This window comes from Megascapheus bottae, chromosome 14 (assembly GCF_031878675.1).
Source record: "Megascapheus bottae isolate mThoBot1 chromosome 14, mThoBot2.hap1, whole genome shotgun sequence".
Lineage (NCBI taxonomy): Eukaryota > Metazoa > Chordata > Mammalia > Rodentia > Geomyidae > Megascapheus > Megascapheus bottae.
The window spans coordinates 11,519,579-11,541,219 of record NC_143522.1 but is presented as its reverse complement, the minus strand read 5'-3'; the positions used below and the strand labels follow the sequence as shown (position 1 = coordinate 11,541,219).

General features: G+C 48.7%; 1 protein-coding gene across 2 annotated transcripts in view; it reads left to right on the top strand.

Annotated features, from left to right (window-relative positions):
• The first annotated feature begins 14,281 nt into the window (after positions 1 to 14,281).
• Positions 14,282 to 21,641, top strand: part of Mideas (mitotic deacetylase associated SANT domain protein) — a 40,888-nt gene continuing 33,528 nt past the window's right edge. Inside the window, exon 1 of one of the 2 annotated variants that reach the window (XM_090344451.1) lies at positions 14,282 to 14,675. The gene's annotated coding sequence lies outside the window, so the exon portion shown is untranslated. The remainder of the gene's footprint in view (positions 14,676 to 21,641) is intronic. The other variant, XM_090344449.1, reaches the window with a different exon arrangement.

The window sequence follows — 21,641 nt, the reverse complement described above, 5'->3', positions numbered from 1 at the left end:
TCACTTAGCCCTGGGAAGTACCTTCCCACCATGATGGATATGTTGGATCCTCTTTCTTTCTTTCTTAATTTTTTTTGGGGGGGTCATGGAGCTTGAACTCTGGGCCTGGGTATTGTCCCTGAGCTCTTAAGCTTAAGGCTATCTATGGCCCTACCGCTTGAGCCACAGCCCCACTTCTCATTTTCTAGTGATTAATTGGAGATAAGAATCTCACATCCTTTAGTGCCCAGGCTGGCTTTGAAGGTGACCCTCAAATCTCAGCCTCCTGAGTAGTTAGGATTACAGGAGGCTGAGATCTTTCTTGCTTTCTTTTTGGGTGTAGTCGTGAGGCTTGAACTCAGCCTGGGCACTGGTCCCTGAGCTCTTCAGCTCAAAGCTACCACTCCTACCCTTGAGCCAAGCCCCATCTCCTGTTTTTTTTATTTATTTATTTATTTATTTATTTATTTATTTTTGCCAGTCCTGGGCTTGAGCTCAGGGCCTGAGCACTGTCCTTGGACTTTCTCAAGGCTAGCACTCTACCACTTGAGCCTCAGCACCACTTCCGGCTTTTTGCTATGTATGTGGGGTACCGAGGAATCGAACCCGGGTCTTCGTGCATGCTAGGCAAGCACTCTACCACTAGGCCAAACTCCCGGCCCCTCATCTCCTGTATTTTAGAGGTTGATAGGAGATAAGAGTCTCAGGTCCTTTTGTGCCCAGGCTGGCTTTGAACGTTGATCCTCAGATCTCAGCCTCCTAAGTAGCCACCACCCAGCTAGGAGGATAGGATTATCTTTCTTTCTTTCCTTTACTTTTTTTTTTTTTTTTTTTTTTTTTTGGTGCCAGCCCTGGGCTTGAGCTCAGGGCCTGAGCACTGTCCTTGGACTTTCTCAAGGCTAGAACTCTACCACTTGAGCCTCAGCACCACTTCCGGCTTTTTTTTTTTTTCCCTATGTATGTGGTACCAAAGAATTGATCCCTGGTCTCTGTGCATGCATGGCAAGCACTCTACCAGTAGGCCAAACTCCCAGCCCCAGGATCTTCTTTCTTAAAAGACTTTTCTTTTTTAAAGCTGAAGCGCCCTTAGGGCAGAACTCAGATGTTCATGGCTCTGCTGGAGAGAGGTCCACTTAGGTTGTTTGCAAGGTATGGTTCCAGAACATTCTTGAAACATGTGATGAGATGGAATCCCATTTAGGAACCCATCAATATATGTTCCTGTTCTTACCTCCTAGAAACTCAGCTCTGGAGTAGCCTGGATGGGTGAGGAAGTTTTGATGCCCACAATGGTTGGCTCGTTGCGTGTGCATACATACACTCTGTGTGTGTGTGTGTGTCTGTGTGTGTGTTACTAGAGATTGAATTTAAGACCTTGTGTTTGCTAGGCAAGTGTTCTACCACCTGTGTCATGCTTCCACTCCCCCCACCCCCTTCTTTTGCTTGTTTGTTTGATACCAGTACTGCATCTTGGATCTGGGCATTGTCTCTTAACTTTTTGTGTGTGAGCCACCACTCCACTTCTGGCTTTTTGGTGGTTAATTAGAAATAGCAATCTCACAGACTTTCCTATTCTGGCTGCTTTGAACCTTGATCCACAGATCTCAGTCCCCTGATTAGCTAGGATTACAAGTATAAGCCAGTGGGCTGGCTTCCCCCCCCACCCCAAGACAAGACTTTTAACATCAAAGAGGGACCAGAGAGGGGCTCTTAGCCTCTCATCTGTGGCTTCCTGGAAGACAGAACCACTCTGCCTTATCAGCCACTAATACTGCATGCTGGGGCTGGAGGAGTCAGATTGGCTTGGCTTGCAGTGGCTGTCTAACTGACAGTACAACTTCAAAGTTCAGATTATGGACTCAGCTTCCTGGGCTGGGGCATGCAACCTCAGGTGGCCTCAGAGCCCTAGAAGATTGCTCACACTTAGGTTTCCAGGGAACCAGCCAGGGGGGTGAACGTGAAGCCCTGGGGGCTCTGCATCCGCCACCCATTCACCTGCAGGCCCCAGCCACAGGAGGAGGGAGTCAGTTCTCCCTTCTGCAATTTCCTACAGGCTGGGGGAGGGTGTGCTTTGCTGACCTCCAGTAGCCTAGCCTCACCCAGGTGGGGCCCTAGTGAGGTAGTGTCTTGGGTGTGTCTGTTGTTGCACATATTTTAGTATTGAATTTAGACTTGTTTCTTCGGGGCTAGCCTTGTAAAGCCCCTGTGCACATTGGTTGATTCTTGTTAAAGGCAGGATCATTTGGCTTTCTTATTTTGCAGGAATGGTCTTGTAGCTCAGCAGCTAACCTTCTAATCACTTTGTCATATCCATGTATCTCTGGACCTTTGTGTGCCTGGTGAACAAATGGCCTTCTCACCCCCCCCTTCCCCCCCCCCCCCGCCACTGTATAGGCTATTGTGTATATACCTTTTTTTTTTTTTTTTTTCCTGAGTGGAGAACTTTCTAGTCTCATGGAATGTGTTTGGAAGGTCCTTGCTTATCCTGTGCCTGTGGCCAGCCTGGGGCTGTGACCAGGAATGGGATCCTCTCCAGGAAAAGGAGATACCTTAGTGTGGTTGGGAGGCCTCAGGAGGGTGGGGCTAGAGTGCCCTAGGCGTACCTTGAGCAGGCATATTGGAGCTTGCTGAAACAGAGGCTCCTGCAACACAGCCTGTGTGGAGAGAGGTTCCTGTCTAGCAGGGAACCAACTTATCTCAAGTATATATCTGCTGGCCAGGAGTTTGGCCTAGTGGTAGAGTGCTTGCCTAGCGTGCATGAAGACCTGGGTTCAATTCCTCGGTACCACATACATAGAAAAAAAGCTGGAAGTGGTGCTATGGCTCTAATGATAGAGCACTAGTCTTGAGAAAGCTCAAGGACAGTGCTCAGGCCTGAGTTCAAGCCCAGGACTAGCAAAAAAAAAAAAAAAATCAAGTATATATCTGCTGAAGTCAAATGCCAAAACTGTCAGGTGTGTGTGTGTGTGTGTGTGTGTGTGTGTGTGTGTATGTGTGTGTGTGTGGTCAGACTAAAATAGGGCTAAAGGGGACTGGGAGTGTGGCCTGGTGGTAGAGTAATTGCCTACTATGCTCGAAGCTCTGTGTTTGATTTCTCGATACTGCATGCACTGAAAAAAGACGGAAGTAGTGCTGTGGCTCAAGTGATAGAGTGCTAAAGTGGTAGAGTGCTAACCTTGAGAAAGCTCAAGGACAGTGATCAAGCACGGAGTTTAAGCCCTAGGACAGGCAATAAATAAATAAATAAATAAAATAGGGGCCGGGAGTTTGGCCTTGTGGTAGAGTGTTTGCCTAGCATGCACAGAGTCCCAGGTTCGATTCCTCAGTACCACATATACAGAAAAAACCAGAAGTGGTGCTGTGGATCAAGTGGTAGAATGCTGACTTGAGAAAGCCCAAGGACAGTGTGCAGGTCCTGAGTCCAAGCCCCAGGACTGGCCCCCCTCCAAAAAAAAAGTCTTAAAAAATAAATAAAATAGGGCTAAAGAATATATAAAGAATTTATTTTTTATTAAAAAAATAAATAAAATAGGGCTAAAGAATATGGGTTCTAGCCAGATGCTGGTGGCTCCTGCCTATAATTCTAGCTATTCAGGAGGCTAAGATCTGAGGATCATGGTTTGAAGCCAAACTAGGCGGAAAAATCCTCTTGAGACTCTTATGTCCACTTAACAACTCAAAAATTGGAAGTGTGCTGTAGCTCAAAGTGGTAGAGAGCCTTGAGGAAAAGAGCTCAGGGACAGTGCTCAGGCCCTGTGTTCAAGTCCCATAACTACCACCACCACCAACAAAAAAGATTGTGCATTTTGGGCCAGCTGGAGGGAGACCCAGTCTAGTTTAACATCTTCCAAGAAAGTAGTTTGTGTGTGTGTGTCTGTGTGTGTGTATCTGCGTAGTGGAGATGGAGGCTATTTCACTCTGTCTCTGAAGTATGATGTGTTTATTCTCATAGGCTCTGGCTCTGTCATTACCCTACAGTGACATGGACCTGAGTCCTGGTCATTGTTGGTAACTGAATATTAACAAGCTTTCATTTTGAGCTCAGGACCCAGCTTGTCTCAGTTCCCTTATTTAGAGAGCACATGTATACTCCCAGGGTTGTCAGCAACTCAGTGTTTTTGAGGCTTGAAACACATTTCCACAGAAACAATGCTATAAATGGTGGTTGGGTTCCTAGGCTAGCCCACAAAGAGCCCTGGTATCACCTCAGAAGCTGCTGAAATAAGGTATTAGTAAAATTGAGGGTGCAAATACAGCACTATGAGCTCAAACCCAGGACATTAGAGGCTAAATGGGTAACTTTTGTTTGTTCTGTGAGAAGTGCATTTCAGAGTCTTCAAGGTAAGGGAAAGACTGAGGCAGGCTCTTCTGCCTGGACTTACAAATTATGCCTAAACTTCCACAGAAACATTGGAGGCAATCAGAAGGGAATAATAGGACATGTCTTGTCCCCATTTACTTTCCTTCTCCTGTCCACCAGTGAGGAACCTGGGCCTACCTGTGTCCTGGGAGCCTGGCCTAGAGTATTTTTATGATAAGGAAATCCTGCCTCATGGCCCTTACGTCACAATATTGGTCAGGGTCATCATAGTCTTTATAGTTACTTAAATCATCTTCCTTCGTCAACTGGGCAGAATAAACGTTACGCCCTAACAATTTACACTGTTAAGAATTCCCTTCTGATTACTTCTAATGTTCCTGTGGAAGTTTTAGCATAGTTTGTAAGTCTTCCTCTCTCTATGTAGTTCTTTGTAATTTTGTCACTTCACATGATTTTATCAGACTGTTCCATGTATTGAGCCCTTTTGTATTTCATTCTGCTTTTATATCATATTGTACTCTGAATGGCGTTCAATTTATTTTTTTGCTTTACATCTAAGCACTATGAACATTTTTTTATAAAAATGCCTTTGTGCTTGTATTCTAGAATATTTTGATGGAAGATAGAGTCTTGCAACAGAATACCAAACCTTATTCTAGAAAGACTGAAAGATTATAGCAGCACAGCAATGCCTGGCCCTGCCAACAGCAGCATTCTTGTTTTATTTATTTACTTATTTTCAGGTTGACTGGGGCTGTAATGAGGCCTTAATGGTTTTCTAGTTTGCATATCCTAAATTGCTGCTGAGACTATATTTTTTTCCCCCTTGATGATTTGCTGTTTGTGTTTCCTCATGTGTCAAACCCTGCTCATCTCCTGCAACTGCACAACCTCCTGCTTGCATTTATCTCCAAGAACTACTTTCCTGTTGGGAAACACAAAGTCCTCCCTGGGTTGGGTGGGGCCTACCCTACCCCTTCACCTTGTATAACTCATCCCCACCCCTCCCTCTCTCTCTCTCTCTCTCTCTCTCTCTCTCTCTCTCTCTCTCTCTCTCTCTCTCTCTCTCTCCCTCCCTCCCTCCCTCCCTCCCTCCCTCCCTCCCTCCCTTCCTCCCTCTCTGTCTTCCTTTTTTTGTGTCAGTCATGGGGCTTGAACTCTGGGCCTGGAAGCTGTCCCTAAGTTCTTTGGCTCAAGGCTACCAGCGTACCTACCACCTGAGCCAAAGTGCCACTCCTAGTTTTCTGGTGTTTAATTGGAGATAAGAGCCTCACAGACTTTTGTACCCAGGCTGGCTTTGAACCATGATCCTCAGATCTCAGTCTCCTGAGTATCTAGGATTATACTGGACCAGGCCCCACACCTGTTTTATTCACTATCTCCAGCGCTCTGACTGTTGGGGATATAACTGATGTACACTGAGGGCCTGGGCTAGAGGCAGAACGTCGAAGGGGTAAACAGGGGCCACATCTCAGTAGTTTTTTATTTTGTTTTGTTTTTGCTAGTCCTGGGACTTGAACTCAGGGTTTAGGCACTGTCCTTGGACACTTTTGCTCAAGGCTAGTGCTACAGCACCACTTCTGTCTTTTTCCTGTGTATGTGATACCAAGGAATCGAACCCATGGCTTCATGCATGCTAGGCAAGCACTCTACCAGTAGGCTATGCTCCCAGCCCACCTCAATAGTTCTTAAAGGTGTTCATAAGGCAACCTCCTTGGAAGGAGGCTGTCCAGGGACAGTCTAGGGACTCCCCACTGCCTGCCTATAAGAGCTGGAGAGGGCACAGGCGTGCCTCTGATTCAGGGTTGTATACTCAACACGGAACACACAGAATGAAATGACAGAGAGGCCTGGCACCGTGTGATGATAAATGATAGTGACCCATAACCTAGAAAGAGGTAGGACCAGCAGATAATTAGGATGTGTGAGTCTCAGCCAACAGCTACTCTCCTCAGTGCTACTCAGCTCTACCTCTAAGAGGGAAGGCTCCTTGTGGCCAGTGTTCAGTGATTTTTTTTTTCTTCTCATGGCACATTAGAATTCTTGCTTTTTAGTTTAAGAAACTGTCAGTCAATTCAAATTAAAATAAAACGCAATATGTGGGTCAAATAAAATAAACCAGTGAGTGAGAATGGCTTGTCAGGCTCCCATCTGACCTCTCATTTTGTTCAACTTCCTTTGGTAGAAACACAGACCCCTCTCTGTGATGAAGCAGAGGGGACTCAGAATCCAGGGTCACATTCCATCTGTGTGACCTTAGGAGAGCTGTTGAACCTTTTTGAACTTGGGCTTCCTTACCTATAAAATGGGGACAGTGGCTTCCTCTCAGGATGCTGGGTGGATCCAGTGAACTTGCATCATGTCAGGCATGTAGTAGAAACTGAATAGATAGTTAAGATTTGCATTAGGGTCATCTTCTGAGGAGGAAGCAGGCCTAGAACTTGGGTCACATGACTCTCAGTCCAGAGCTCATGCCACAGGTAAGCTTGCTTTCTTGGGAGTTTCTGCAGGTTCTGGTCGTAAGGAGTCTTTCTTATCCCTAGGAATTATAGGTCACTTTGTGGAAAAATTGCAGTCCCAACCAGCTACTGAGGAAGATAATGGGGCCTCACAGCTCTTTGGACTTTGCACTAAAGAACCTAGAGCTCAGGAGAACAACCCTTGGGAGTAATGAGAATAATATCACACACCATTAAACCTAAGAAGCCACTGATTATTATATGCACCATTATTTTATGTATAGTCAAGAAAGATAAAGTACTGCTAGTTATGAACCATACATGCAACCTAGACATGGTGGGTCAAGCCTACAGTACTAGCTTCTTGGGAGGTTGAGGACTTCTTGAGTCTAAGAGTTTAAGGCCAGCCTGGGCCTTATCTTATACATCTATACAAAACAGAAATAAACAACAACAAAAAAAGGCATGCTGTCCATTATAAGAAGCATCTTGATTTCACAGATGTCAAAATGAGGGAAATGTAGCAGGTGCTAGTGACTAGCTACTCAGGAGGCTGAGGTCTGGGGATCCTGGTTTAAAGGCAGCCTACACAGAAAAGTCAGTGAGATTCTTATCTCCAATTTTCCACCAAAAAGCCAGAAGTGGTAGTGTTCACCTTGAGCTCAGGGATAGCATCCAGGCCCTGAGTTCAAGCCCAGGGACTGGTATTTTTTTTTTTTTTAAAGTGTGTGTGGGGGGGAATGGTATATATCTTAGAATTAATGAAATAGAACGAGATCAGCAAAACAGTAGTAGTAATTGTTACATCTTATTATTGATTACTTTAAAATATCAAATATATTATTTTATTCATATAGTTCTCACAAGTATTCACCATGTGCAGGCAAAGTGGAAGTACCGGGGATTCCAAGATAAGGAATGTCTGGTCCAGGCCCTCAGTGCGCTCTGATTATAGATGATCATGCTACAATCCCAGAGGTGGTGCAGTAAATACAACAGAATGATGTACAAGCAATGAGATCTAAGAAGGGCTTTGAGTACCTGGAGTTTATTTAGGAAGTGCTCTCAGGAGGAAGAAAAGCAAGATGAAGCAGGGGAAGCAGCTAAGCGAAGAAGGACACACTGCAGCTGGATCCCACAGGGAGCCCTGAGACATGAATTACCCCACACAGATTTGGTGCCACTGTAAGGCCTGCTTTGAGAAGGGGCAGCTGTGAGCTCTTGGCAACCAACTCTCACAGTTGCCAGGGGATGCTGCACCAGCTGATAAAGAGACCTGGGAGGGCTCTAACACTATGCCCTCCAGAAGCTTTCACATTCTTGGAATTAAGGAAGTCTTCCTAGAAGTGTGGAGCTCTGGGGTCTGCTAGGAGACCTGGGTATAGCTTACCTGCAGACCGAGGTGGAGGGAGGAGTATAGGAGGCATAGGTACAATTGTCTGTGTTGCGCTGGAGCTGAAAAGTAAGGCAGAGTCAGATGATGCCAAGAATGCAAGTGGTTAACACGCCCCAGCTTAAAGTTGTAGCCATGGAAGCTATTGAGTAGAGGGGTGAACACTCTGATGGCAGCGTGAATAGTAAAGTGTGCAAGACTAGAAGCAAAGAGATCAGTGAGAGATGAGGAACAATGATAGCCAACACTGATCAAAGACTTAATGTATGTCAGACATTTCTTAAGCTCTTATCATCTTCATTTTGCAGAGGAGCCAACTGAGTGGTTAAATAACTCACTCAAAACCCAGCTAGCATAAGCCAAAAATTTACACTCAGATCTTAGCGTATACACTCATCCATAAGTATGAATTTTGGATTCCGGTCCATGACTTAGCAGTATTTGTTTGCATTTTAAAACACTGCTTTAAAGCATGCTTTGTGGCACACATTGGATCTCTGGGGATCCCCATCCCTCCTGGCCCAGTGCCACAAACCAAAGCCAAGCTCCAGAGAGCAGCCAGCAGGGGAGTCTGCACAGGGAGCTGCTGCAGGGGGCTTGGGACCGTGCTGAAGGGAGACTTTTGGAAAGCTGGCAGCTCTTATTCTGTGATGAAAGGGTCTTTCTGTCCCGAGGCCCTGCTGGCCTGCCCTCCCTGGCAGCCACACCTGTTTTGTCCTTCTCCCTATACCCAGCCAGACGTCTCTTCCAGAGTGACAGCAGCAACTGGGGGCGTCTACAGAAGTTCCTTCTGAGACCTAACAAAGGCACTCAGAACCTGGCCCAGCTGGAAGGGGAGGATGTCAAAAAGGGCCATTGGGAAGGCCAAAGGATGCAGACAGCTGTGGGCTGGTATAGCAGGCCCAGGCCCTGCCCCTGAACAGGTGAAGTAAACTTGAACCAAGAAGGCGGATCCCTGGGTTTTCAAGGGTAAGATAGAAGAGAGTGCAGGAACTTCTCACTACACAGTGGCTTACGGGAACAAGTTTTGAGTGCCCTGATCTCTCAAAATGGACTTTGCAAATAGGGTTAAGGAGAAGGCAGCCATCAAAGGGGTCCCTATTCAGTTCAGCAGGACAGCACTGCAGAAAGAGGTGGAGGAAGGGACACAGAGAGCAAGGGTTGGGGAGCATTCTTGGCAGGACACTTAAGACACCAAGTTCATATTATATAGTTTCTGAGGCCAGTAAGGTCTTTGGCAGGGGCAAAAATAAAAAAGATCTCTGGAACTTGATTCTGTTTTTATTTTTTTTTTTGGTGGCGGGGGGGGGGGGGGGCGTCCACAGGGCTTGAACTCTGCCTGGGCGTTGTCCCTGAGCTCTTTAGCTCAAGACTATCTCCCTACCCTTGAGTCAAGCTCCACTTCCCGTTTTCTAGAGGTTAACTGGAGATAAGAGTCTCAAGTTCTTTTGTGGGAGGCTGACTTTGAACCTTGTTCTTCAGATCTCAGCCTCCTGAGGAGCTAGTGTGAGCCAAGTCCAGCTTGGAACTTGATTCTTGAAAGGGAGAACCTATGTTTTGGGAGGAACTATGAAGAAGTAACAGTTGTAACTCCTTATTTGTACATAGCATGATGCAGTGGTAAAGCAGCATTTGTTTTGTTTTTAAAATTCTTTGATTGTGGGGTGTGAACTCAGAGCCCAGGTGCTGTCCCTGAGCTCTTTTGCTCAAGGCTCACCCTCTACCACTTTGAGTCATAGCTCTACTTCCAGTTCTCTGGTGGAGATAAGAGTGTCACAGACTTTCTTGCCTGGGCTCACATCTCAGCTTCCTGAGTAGTTAGGGTTATAGGCATGAAGCAACACTGCCCAGTCAATAAGGCAGGCTTTAGGCCCAATCCAATCCTGTCAGACGTTAGAAAGTGGAACTCTTTCATTATTCATACAACAGACATGGTACAATTGTTATGGGCAAAAAACAGTAAAGTTCAAAGAATTACTGAGCACTCTCCTCAGATCATGCAGCAGATTGGGGTCAGATAGTCCTGATTCTTAGTTTTGGTTCTCTTTTTTTTCCATAACGTTCTTTCATCTCTTGCCAAATGTAGGCAGTGAAGTCCTGACTGCAGTTGGGGGGAACCCTTACTCTGCAAAGGAGATTGACAATAAGAATGCAAGCACGTTAGAGTCACAAGAACCTGACATTGGGAACTTGTGATGCCTTCAGAGTATTGGAACAACTAATTCCTCAAAAGTAGTAAGGATTAATTATTCACTTATGTATTCCATATGGCCTTCATGGAAAGATCCTGTCAGGAAGAGGATAGGAACAGGAATGTAGGTATGGGGATGGAGGACAAAGCCTCTTTTAAATCATGAGCCATGGCAGCAGGAAGTTAATGGAGGTGGGTGGGTAAATGGTGAGACCCTGGCTTCCTTGGAAGCCTTTTTTTTTTTTTTTTTTTTTTTTTTTTGCCAGTCCTGGGCTTGAGCTCAGGGCCTGAGCACTGTCCTTGGGCTTTCTGAAGGCTAGAGCTCTACCACTTGAGCCTCAGCACCACTTCTGGCTTTTTTCTATGTATGTGGTACCGAGGAATCGAACCCGGGTCTTCATGCATGCTAGGCAAGCACTTTAACCACTAGGCCAAACTCCCGGCCCCTTTTTTTTTTCTTCTTTATAACAGCTTTATTGAGATAGAATTCCCAGGACATAAAATTCACCCTGGGAAAATTTTATGGTCTGGAAACTAGCTATGACCACTCCAGGCAGTGCCAGACCATTCTGAGCAGTCTAGAGAGTTGACCTAGTCCCACCAAGCCTCTGTAACATCATACTCCACCCTTAGTTGGACCCAGAGCTTGGAGTCTTGGTCCAGGATGTTTTGCTTGCTGGAGAATTTCTCAGTGTTTCCCTCCTGGGAAGTAAAGCTCTGCCTGCCTCCCTTCCCAGCAATTTGCGAAGAAGCAGCATGATAGAAGCAAAAAAGAACGCTGGATAAGTCAGGTCTCCCGCATAACTCCCTAAACCCTAGGTCTTAAATGTCATCTTCTTGGTTGCTCCAGAGGCTTACAGAAGAAGCTACAGTTTCTAAATCCAAAACTTTCAGAAGTCAATGATTTTTTTTTTTTTTTTGCACTGTCATATCTGCAGCAAGACTGACCTCTCGAGCTTTCCTTGAAAGGCCACAACTTCCTTTCTACCTCCTCATCTGCCCACTGTTGGGAGACAGACTTCTGCCAGTTGGAACTGCCTTGAGCCCTCCCTCCTCTTCTTACTGAGGAATCCTGCATGTGGTTTAGTTGAGGTAAAGGAGTATGGCTGCTTCTAGGGCTCTTGCACCTGCCCACCTGCCTCTACTTCCTGCATTGTTTCTGGGCTAACCCCCACAGATGGTCTGGGAAGGGAGGCAGTCCTGGCAGGACTGGGCTGAGCAGTACTCTTTGGAGTGGCTCCAACTTCTTCCCTGGAGGCTGGGCCCTGGCTCTATGGTGGCAGGCTCTTCTAGGAATGTGTTCCTCAGCTATGTTTTCTGGTTGGTTGGGAATGCCCCTGGCTAATCTGCATTCTCTCTCAGGGGCCCCCTCTGGGATGGCCCTAGGCTAACTGAAGGGGCTGGGCCCTTACAGGATGACTTAAAGGCGTGCAGAAGAACCTAGTAGCACTGGCGATACTGGCGACCAAGTGTCGGCTTGTTATTTTCCTCGTGAGGATGAACTGTCAGTAGGAGGGGAAGACACTAGACAAATAAAAAAAGCAAAAGGAGAGGCCGGGAGTTTGGCCTAGTGGTAGAGTGCTTGCCTAGCATGCACGAAGACCCGGGTTCGATTCCTTGGTGCCACATACTTAGAAAAAGCCGTAAGTGGTGCTGAGGCTCAAGTGGTAGAGCTCTAGCCTTGAGAAAGTCCAAGGACAGTGCTCAGGCCCTGAGCTCAAGCCCAGGACTGGCAAAAAAAAAAAAAAAAAAAAGCAAAAGGATTTTAGATACCACTTCTGCCAGGAATCCTGCTATTCTAATATCTACTGGTCCTGAACATTGCAATCTCTCAGCTGCTTATTTCCTTACTCTGCGAGAGACTGGAAGAAGAGCAGAGAAGAGAGATGATAGATGATTGACTTGTCCCGTGGCCTTGTGAAAACACCCCATTTCTGCAAACCCATGTTCTCCTCTGTTGCATGAGAAGGATGAAAATCACACAGTTGTTCAGTAGCTTATGGGGAAGTACTTGAGACATACCAAGAATATTATATAGTAGATGTTTGGTCCTGGAGGTTGAGCTCAGCTTTCCTTTGCAGAACAGGATTTCCCCAGGTTTTCCATATATTTTTAAATCATAGAATCATGTGTGTGTGTGTGTGTGTGTGTGCGCGCGCGCGCGAGTGCTGGTCTTATGGCTTGAACAAGGCTTGTCAGGGCTTGGGTGCTGTCCCTGAAATCCTTTTTCTCAAGGATAGTGCTCTACGACTTGAGCCACAGCACCACTTCCAGCCTTTTCTGAGTAGTTTATGGAAGATAAGTGTATCATGGGCTTTTCTGCCTGGGTTGGCTTCAAACTGTGATCCTCAGATCTCAGCCTCCTGAGTAGCTAGGATTATAGGCATGAGTCACCAGCACCAAGCAGAATCATGTATCTTAAACTAGAAGGTATTTTAAGAGGTCATCTTGTCTGGGCTCCTGGCATAATTAGTCGTATTTTGTAGATAAGATTGTTTTAAGTGGTTATTACTTTGACATATCTGTCATAACATAGGTCAAATAAACCCTTGTCCTCTGGATGAGACTTCCAGGGGGTCACTGATGCCCCAGCCAGCTGTAGGAGGAAGAGGACAGATGGCAGGAAAAGTCATGTCTCTTAACAGCAAGGGTAGGTTTTAGGGGGTTTCTAGGCAGAAGGGCTGTACATTGTGTGATCCACTCCTTAGATGGAGTAAAGGCCCAGGCCCTGCAGACTCAGGGGGGTGCATAATAATCCTATTCTTCTGCTCTTCCCCCTCTCCCCTCACCCCCCTGAGAAAGAGATGTCCTTAGCTCTTAGGACTGACCACAAGGGAAAGTGGCTACCAGCACACAGTGTATTCTTTGCTGGTTTTTCCTTCAAAGGAAAATCTCTTTCTGACTCATCTTGAAAACAAGACCAAAATGCATGGAAGGAAGAACAAAGTCTCCTCATTTGACTTTGTCTTGGCCCTGTTAAGACCTCCCTGAACTGAGCTGCAGAAATTGTTTCCCATTTTCTGCTTCTCAGGCCAACAGGCCAGAAAAATATTTAGGGCTATTTAGGGAAGGGGAGGAGGGGAATAGGCATGGGATGAAAAGCTTCCCAACTCTGGCCTGAATTGCTAGAATTCAACCCAGGAGCTTTTCATCTCTTATAAGTCAGGGCCCCTTTGGCTGCTATATAGGGGCTGGGCCTGTCTGTCAGTAACCTTTACAAACTGCCGGGGAAACTGGTGGGTCAGAGGCTGTTGCTAAAGTGCCTTGGAGAGGATGGTGCACGATTTGCCGTATCTAATACTAGAGTCTTCTTTGTGGAAGAAAGCAACTTGTGTCTTCCCCACAAGCGCGCGCGCACACACACACACACACACACACACACACACACACACACTTTCCTGGCAGGCTCCATGGGTTTCCAAACATTTCGTCACCATCTCCTCCTGACCTTGATGTGCAGGGGGACAAATCGCATGGCCTGTCGGTTCCCGCAAAGCCATTGGGGGCGTCGGCCTGGGCTGAGGGAGGGTGACTACCGACTCTGGGAGTCGAGGTGAGGTCTGTTGGAAATCCCCAGCCTGGGCAGCCACCCGAGAAGGTTTAAAGACGCCTCCCTCGGCCTTATTTGGTCGCAGGAAGTGGGCGGCGCCAGGCCTGCAGGCGGAGAGGCCGCCCGAGACAGTTGTGCTGATGAAGTGGTAGAGCTGGTTCCTGCTCGCCGCCGAGCCGCGCGCGCCGGCCCGCCGCTGGGCGCTCCGCGCTCCCCGCTCCGCGCTCCCCGCTCCGCGCTCCCCGCTCCCAGCCTCGCTCGAGTTGTGCAATCCTTTGTAGCACGCCAGAATCCTCCTCCTTCGCTGTTGCCTGCCTGCGCGCCTCTCTCTCTCTCTCTCTCTCTCTCTCTCTCTCTCTCTCTCTCTCTCTCTCTCTCTCTCTCTCTCTCTCTCTCTCTCTCTCTCTCTCTCTCTCTCTCAAGCTGTGAGCTCAACCGATGAGTCAGAGCCGTGCAATCCTGACACTGCATCGTTGGACTAGGGGTGACACGGAGGGAGGGAGAGCGTTCTCGAGACGGACCTTACGGACACAGGGCGCGCCAAGGCTTGGGGGTGACAGCCCGCCTGTCCCGCCTGGGCCCTGCCGGCAAACTTCCTTGCTTTGGGAGGCGCGGGTTGGCGGAAGCCCCTGAAACGCCGAGGGGAAGGCGACCACGACGACGACTGTTTGTTTTTAAAATCGGAGAGTGCGTGCAAAACGACTGGAGTCCCGGAGGCGGCTGGAAGCCACGGTTGGCGGCGGAAGAGGGACAGCAGAGGCCATTGCTCAGGCAGGAGCGGGGTGAGTGGGGCTGCCGGGCGAGTCGAGGCCTTGCACGCGGCAGAGGTGTGTGTAGGGGGAGACCCCGGGCGGCGTGCAATCGGTGGCCGCTCCCCCCCCCCCCGCAGGCTGCAGTTCTGCAGGCTTGGCCTCGAATTGGGGGGGCACCGAGCCGAGGGGGGGGGGACGCCGTGCGCGCGCGCGCCAACTTCTGCGGCCTGGGCGGTGGCGGGGGCGGCTGCAAGGGGACACGCGGGGGCCGACACGCCAGGGGGCCGCCGCAGCCCGCCCCCGCGCCGCCCGCACCCGCGCTCGCCCGGCTGCGAGTGCAGCCCAACCCCGGCGGGGTCGTGCAACTACGCAGCGGTCCCCAGCCTCCCCGGGCCGCCGCTGCGCCCTCCTCCACCGCAGCAAAACGTGGTGGCCGCAGGGACTGGCTGGGTGTGATGGAGCCCAGGCCCGGGAGGCGAGAAGTGGAGCGGAGGGAGGACGTCATGAGCTCTGAGAACTTGGCCCGTGATCCCCAAAAGTGGGCTTGAACGCTGTGTGGATGCCAGGGGCACTTTTAGGGCACAGAGGTGCAGCGGGGGCAGGGAACTGGGGCAAGTGCAATGGAGGCCTAGGCTGGAGCGGCGAGCGCGGGCGGGTGGCCGGGCGCAGAGCCGCCTACTCGCGCTCCCGGGTGCTGCAGGCGCACCCCAGACCTGTCACCCTTCTCGCCCGCCCCGGCACCCCGGCCCCCTGCGGCCCCGCCGAGCCTTCGCGGCACCCAGCCAGACACCCGGAACTCTGGAGCCTTGGTTTGTCCAGCGTCCATGTAGGGTAGACTCTGTGGAGTGAACCCTCCACACTGACCACGACTGCAGCTTGTGCACAGTGTGTGTGGGGGGAGACCACCCAAGCCTTTGGGGAAAGGAGTCAGGGAGGCCTGACCAACCTCATGCGCCCTGGAGTTTTCAGGCTTCAGCTGCAACGCAGACCTGAAGAGGTTCTAGTCACCTAAAAGGGAGGTCACTGAGTTTTCCAGCCCATCCTCTGGCCTGAATTGCTGGACAGATGAAAGGGGAAGTTTCTTGCCCCATTTAAAACTTTGTTGGCCACAACTTTAGTGACTACTTCCTGCTTGTGCCGTCCCTCGTGGGGACCGTGTGCCAGACTGTGAAGCTCATGTGGGGGGGGGGGTGGAATGAGGGAGGGCCAGCAGGGCCTTGGCTAGTTCTCTAGGCCACGGTGGCACGTTTGCAGGGGCTGCCGGTTGGCATCTGTAGCTGGAGAGGGGAGACATGTCTGGCTTCCTCCAGCAGAGGGAACCTGGCCTGAGGTTAAAGTTGTCTCATCCACGTAGTTTTAGGACTGAGATCTGGTGAAAATAGAGAAAGGAAAATTGTGGTGCTGAGAAGAAGCCACTTCAACCTTGGGGGCTTCAGATGATGGGAGGAAACCATCAGTCTTGCTCCAGAGCCTCCCAGGAAATGTGTGGCACAGGTCCCTGTAACCTAAGAGAAATGCTCCCTTTCCACAGGTGTTAGGTGACCTCAGAACCAAAAGAAAGGTCAAACTTTCCCAGGCTGAGAACTGGGTCCTCTCTTGCCTCCCCCTCTGTATAGTGAATAAGAGTGTAAACGTTCAATTACTGTGATAAATCATCTCATGGCATGGCCCTGGTCCAGTCTCCACTGTAATTGGATTGGCCTCTGGCTGGTTTCTCTGGTCTGTGTAGCTCCTAGGGGACAAAGGGTAAAGAACCTGAAGAATCCCCCACCCCATCCTCAGGAGGTCATACAGCTTGCTCTGGAACAATGTGCTCCAAGTACCTGAGCAGAACCTTCACACCCTGTGACTTTGTCAGCCCCTCACCCCATTCCAGGAAAGCATGCCCTTGGAGAGCCCATGAGGATGGAAGTTTAACTTTTAAACATGGAACTTAAAAATAGCCCTAGTGTTTGACCCTGTGGGCTACTTCTAATAAAGAAAGGGGGAGAAAAAAGGCAGCATACAATTATGTATGTAGCAGGGAGTCTTGTAGTTTCAGAAAAGCTGCTCATTGGAGCCAAGACCACTGGAAAAAGATGGGAGTGGGAGGAGCATTAAGGTGGAGTGGAGGTGTGTGTATGAGGTGTGGGGGGCGGGAGGGGGGGAGGGGGGGTAGTAGTGCTCTGAAAGAGAAATGACTCTGTCTAGGAATCTTTGGCCTTGACCGGCCTCGCATGCAGTTGGGACTCCCAAAAGAAAGCTTTGCACATGGTGGGCCGAAACTAATCCCTAGTGCCTGGAAAATTCCTGCTTATTCTTTTAGTTCTATTTCAAATGCCATCAGTCTTACTCCAGAGCAGTGTGATAGTTAAAAACGGAGGCTCAGGCCTGGATTCTTTGTTTCCTTTGTAGAGTTGCTGTAAGGATTCTGAGTTAGTGTATGTAAAGCATAGCTTCTGCTCTAGCCTAAGCTGTGTTGTTCCCACAATGCCTAGTATCCAGTGTTTAGCATATGCTAGTTGAATGAGTGAAAAATTTCCCATTAAAAAAATAATGACTTGTCTAGTATGCTGGCGTACCCTTCTAGTCTCAGCTACTTAGAAGACTGAGATGATCACTTAAACTCACATGGTGAGACTGTGAAAAGAAAAAATAAATAATAAAAGATCTGGCATGTAGAGGGCCCAATGAGCTCCTACTGCTAGGGTGTCCTTAATGCTGTACCATCTGGACCATCTGGTGTTGGTGAATCCAGTTCCCTAGCACTGTCCTGCAGCTGGCCTTCTGGAGCTGGTGTCTCGGTCATCCTGACCCCAAGGGGACCTCACAGGGAAAGAGTTGTGCAGCCTCCTGCCTCTGGTTCTGCTAAGCTGGACATTTCCTGTGACCAGGCCCTGTTGGCACCCTTCCTGTGTGTGTGTGCACATGTAACAGAGCAGGGGCAGCTGTGGGGCACCATTCTTCCCTTGACTTACTGCAGACTACAGGAATGGATCCAGTGGTCACATTCAGCAGGAGGGATTGCTTTTTCTATACCTTAGAACTCTGTGTGAGGCTAAAACAAATTGCACCCTGGACTGAAAGTAGGTGGAATATGCTGAAATCCCTAGTTCTTACTAAGGGATCTGCATTTGCATTCAAAGCAACACTCAAGTTACTATGAGGCTGTGAGCTCATTTCATGAATCAGAAGCATTACGGCATAACTTTGGTGTTGGAAATTGCTCTTTGGAATCCTGATCACCCTCCCTTCCTCCACCCCCAGTGCGTGCACACACACACACACACACACACACATACACACACATTTATATGAGTTCACACAGTCACGCACTTGGGAGTGGTAACACTTAGTAGGGGCAATGATTCAGATTCTGGAGCCATCAAGCAAAACTTGTTCACATCCACTTCTGCCCTCATACTCTTAAGCACCACTCCTGGATGGTGTATGCAGTAACTCTGAAGATAGCCTGGCCCATGCGTGCATGGGCATGACGTCTGGCCAGACTCAAAGTTCATACTCCAGCTTCTCCATTTGCAATGTGACTTTGGGGCTTAACTTCCTGCACCTCAGTTTCCTTCTCTGTAAAATAGGGAGGATAATAGTTATTTGCATAGTTGCAGTACAAGTTAAACAAGATTTTGCATGCAAAATGACTGACACATTATAGATTCTTAAAAGATGGTAGTTGTCATTTTATTCTTCTAGGTTCAGCTTCCTGTTTGCCCTTTGTTCCTACTGGGGAGGAAATAAAAAGGGTCCAGCTTGGAGTAGGAAATCAGTGTCTCAGGCCCCTGAGACTTGTGCAAATGAAGCTCATTTTCTAACTCCCTAGTCTCTGGGTCCAACTCATCCACTTCCTGCTAGATGAGCCTGGGCTCTGGGGCCTTTACTAGGGTCTCTATCTCTGAAGACCAGGGTTGAGAGCTCAGCTTCCCGGAGATCTGATTGAGGAAATCTATCCTCCCAGGCCCCGGGCTGATCTGCTCACGTGAATAGGAGGTGCTTTGTCTGCATAGGAAAAAGTCCCCTTCTCTTTGCTTGGCCTGCAGTCTGTCACTATGATCCAGATGGAGGTTTGGGTGCAGTTTCCCACCCAAGTGGCCTGAGGTGACAGCTGGGGTGAAGGGAATATCAAGATATTACTTAGAAGCCAGTCCCCACATGTCAGAAAAGAGCTGACGTTTTGCTGAGTAGGAGTGAGGGTCTCCCTGGCGCAGGCGATTGCTGGCTGTGGTTTGTAGGATGAGGCTTCCCTGAAAGCTACCATTGCTCTTGATCTTCCTGGAATGGAGCCTGTAGCTGAGCTGTGGCCAACCTGGAAGGTACTCCCGGTTCCCTCTGCAGTTCTCCCCATCTCACCAGCTTCAGGGAGCTTGTGGTGAGAGGGTTTTTTCCAGGCACTGTTTCTTCCTCCACAAGACTCCAAAGGTAGAGGAGGGGAACAGCCAGGGTGAGGTTTCCCTTCCATGTGTGGAGAGAAGTACTCCAGGCTTGCAGCCAGAAAGGGGCTCCTGCCAGGGAGTGGTGCTGTGGCTCAAGTGGTAAGAACCTTAACTTTGAGAAAGCCCAAGGACAGTGCCCAGGCACCTGAGTTTAAGCCCCAGGACTGGCAAAAAAAAAAAAAAAGAAAAAGAAAAAGAAAGGGGCTCCCTCTGGCCACACATCTTTGGTGGACTGGGGTCCAGAGGAGGAGAATGTGATGAGAGATTTGGATGCTCAGCCTTCCCTCATAGATGAACAGATAGAGGTCTCAATTTAATTCCACTGTTGCCAGCACTTGCCAGTGTTCACTGGCAGGTAAGGATCCTGGAGTTAGGAAAGGGGCCGAAGTCGTAACTGGAAACCTGAGAGCAGGAAGGTTGATCTTTTCAAACTCCTCTTCCCAGCCTCCTGTAGCTTCTGGAACAAGCACCTGGCTTCTCACCTGACTGTTTTGTCTGAGATCCCAGCTGGCCTTAGGTCACTTAGTTTTGGGCTCCCCAGCTCTGGGGAGTCTGACCAGCATTGAAAAACCCTGGGACATTTAGTCCTCAAGTTCTTCACTTTCATACAGGGAAGCCAAGAGTGGCTTGATGGCTCCACTTTCCCCCTGGGAGGGTGGGAAGAGGAGCTGGGCCTGCCTCTGGCCCTGCTTGCTTTCTGCACCACCCAGTTTGGGGAGTTGGGAGGGCTGCTGCCCTGCAGGAAGAGCCCACAGGAATACTGTCTCGGCTCCTGGGTGTGGCTCAGCCCTTGACTGGCTCCATGGTTATTTATTTGTCTGTTTGTGTGTGTGAGCCCTGTGGTTGGGAGGCTGGATAGGAGTGAAAGCAGAAGTACCCACACAGTGTCAGCTATGCAGCATGCAGATTGGGCCTTATGGAGACCAGAGAGGAAAAAAGGGGGCAGAGGCCCCTCTGCATGGTGTCTGCTGGTGCTCTTTCTGTCCCTGCCACAGGCCTGCACAAACAGCTCTTCCGTGTTGCTAGCAGCTGCCTTTCCTTGCTGGCTCTGGGCAGAAGAGGTGCCAAAAAAAACCAGACGGGCACTTCCACTTGTGGGACATTCACTGTGGTGGCTTCTGGGCAGGCTTACTTGCTTGCTTGCTTGCTTGTTGCAGGCCCCGTGTCTGTCCCTGTTCCTACTTCCTGGGGCCACTCTTCCCCACCCTCCTTCAGGCGATGATGCTGTCCTTTTTATTGCTCTTCTAGTGGCTCATCCTGTGGGCCTGGAAGCTCTGCCAGTATTATCTGGGAAATACTCCTGGGCCTGCGGTGTCCTAATAGCCATGTGACATGGCTGTGTCCAGAGGAGGCCTGTGCTCTGTGTGCTTTGGAATTTTTTGCCAACCCTCTCTCCTGGGTCTTAGATGCCCTGTGTTGTATCCACAGAGCCCAACACTGTGGCTGGGATTTCTTGTCTCCTTGTTCTACTCCAGCCTGTCCAGCCCTGCTCTCAGCCATGTGTGGAGCTGAAAGAGACAGACCATTTCTCCCACAGAGTTAGACTGCTCCCAACATATCTGAGTTACCATTTCCTGGCAAAGGGGGAAGGAAATCCCACTTGTTGAGTGTTTATTTTGTGCCAAACACTAAATCTATGTAATTCTTCATTTACTCTTACAGTAGCTGTAAGACAAAACTATTATACGCATTTACCAGTAAGAAACCTGAGGCAGAGATTGGTGATGAGGGAGAAGGGCGTCCTGTCTAACCCTTTGATCTGACAGCTCCACTCTCCTCCCAACTGTTCCCCTGTGCAAAGAGAATAGTGCCCCATAGCAAAGACATGGAACCAACCTAGGTGTCCCTCAGTTGATGAGTGGATCAACAAGTTGTGGTATTTGTACACAATGGAATTCTATGCTGCTGTCAGAAAGAATGACATCGCCCCATTTGTTAGGAAATGGAAAGACTTAGAAAAAATCATATTAAGTGAAGTAAGCCAGACTCAAAGGAACTTAGGCTCAATGGTTTCCCTCATTCGTCATAATCAGTAGAAACCTTGGGCTCTACTAGCAGAGATCTGCAATAGAGCAAAACCTTGATATATAAGGCCATATAGTATGAAGCTAATTGAAAGGACCTCCAGGATAGTGAAACAAAAGCCATATAATGAATGATTGTTGTCCTTAATGTACTATGTTATCTTTCATCTCCTTTGCTGTCTCGTGGGTATCTCATATTGTTACAGTATCTCACTTTGTTATCTGATATATTGAATTTATTTGTATTTGGTTATTTGAAATTTGATAGGGAAGAGGGGAAAACCAAGACGGGGGTGGGTGGGGGGGGAGGGTGATGGGTGCCAAGACATGTGAAAGGGTATCAATGTATGTGAATTAATGCACCTTCTATCTGGCAAATATCATGTAACCCTTTTATTAATTACAATAAAAAAATTATTAAAAAAAAAAAGAATAGTGCTTTGCCCTTGGAATAAAGTGCTGGTGGTAGGAATTTGAGCACCATTAGACCAATTAGAGAGATTTGAGGCCAGGAAAGGTGGAGAAGATCCCTCTGTGCCTCCTTC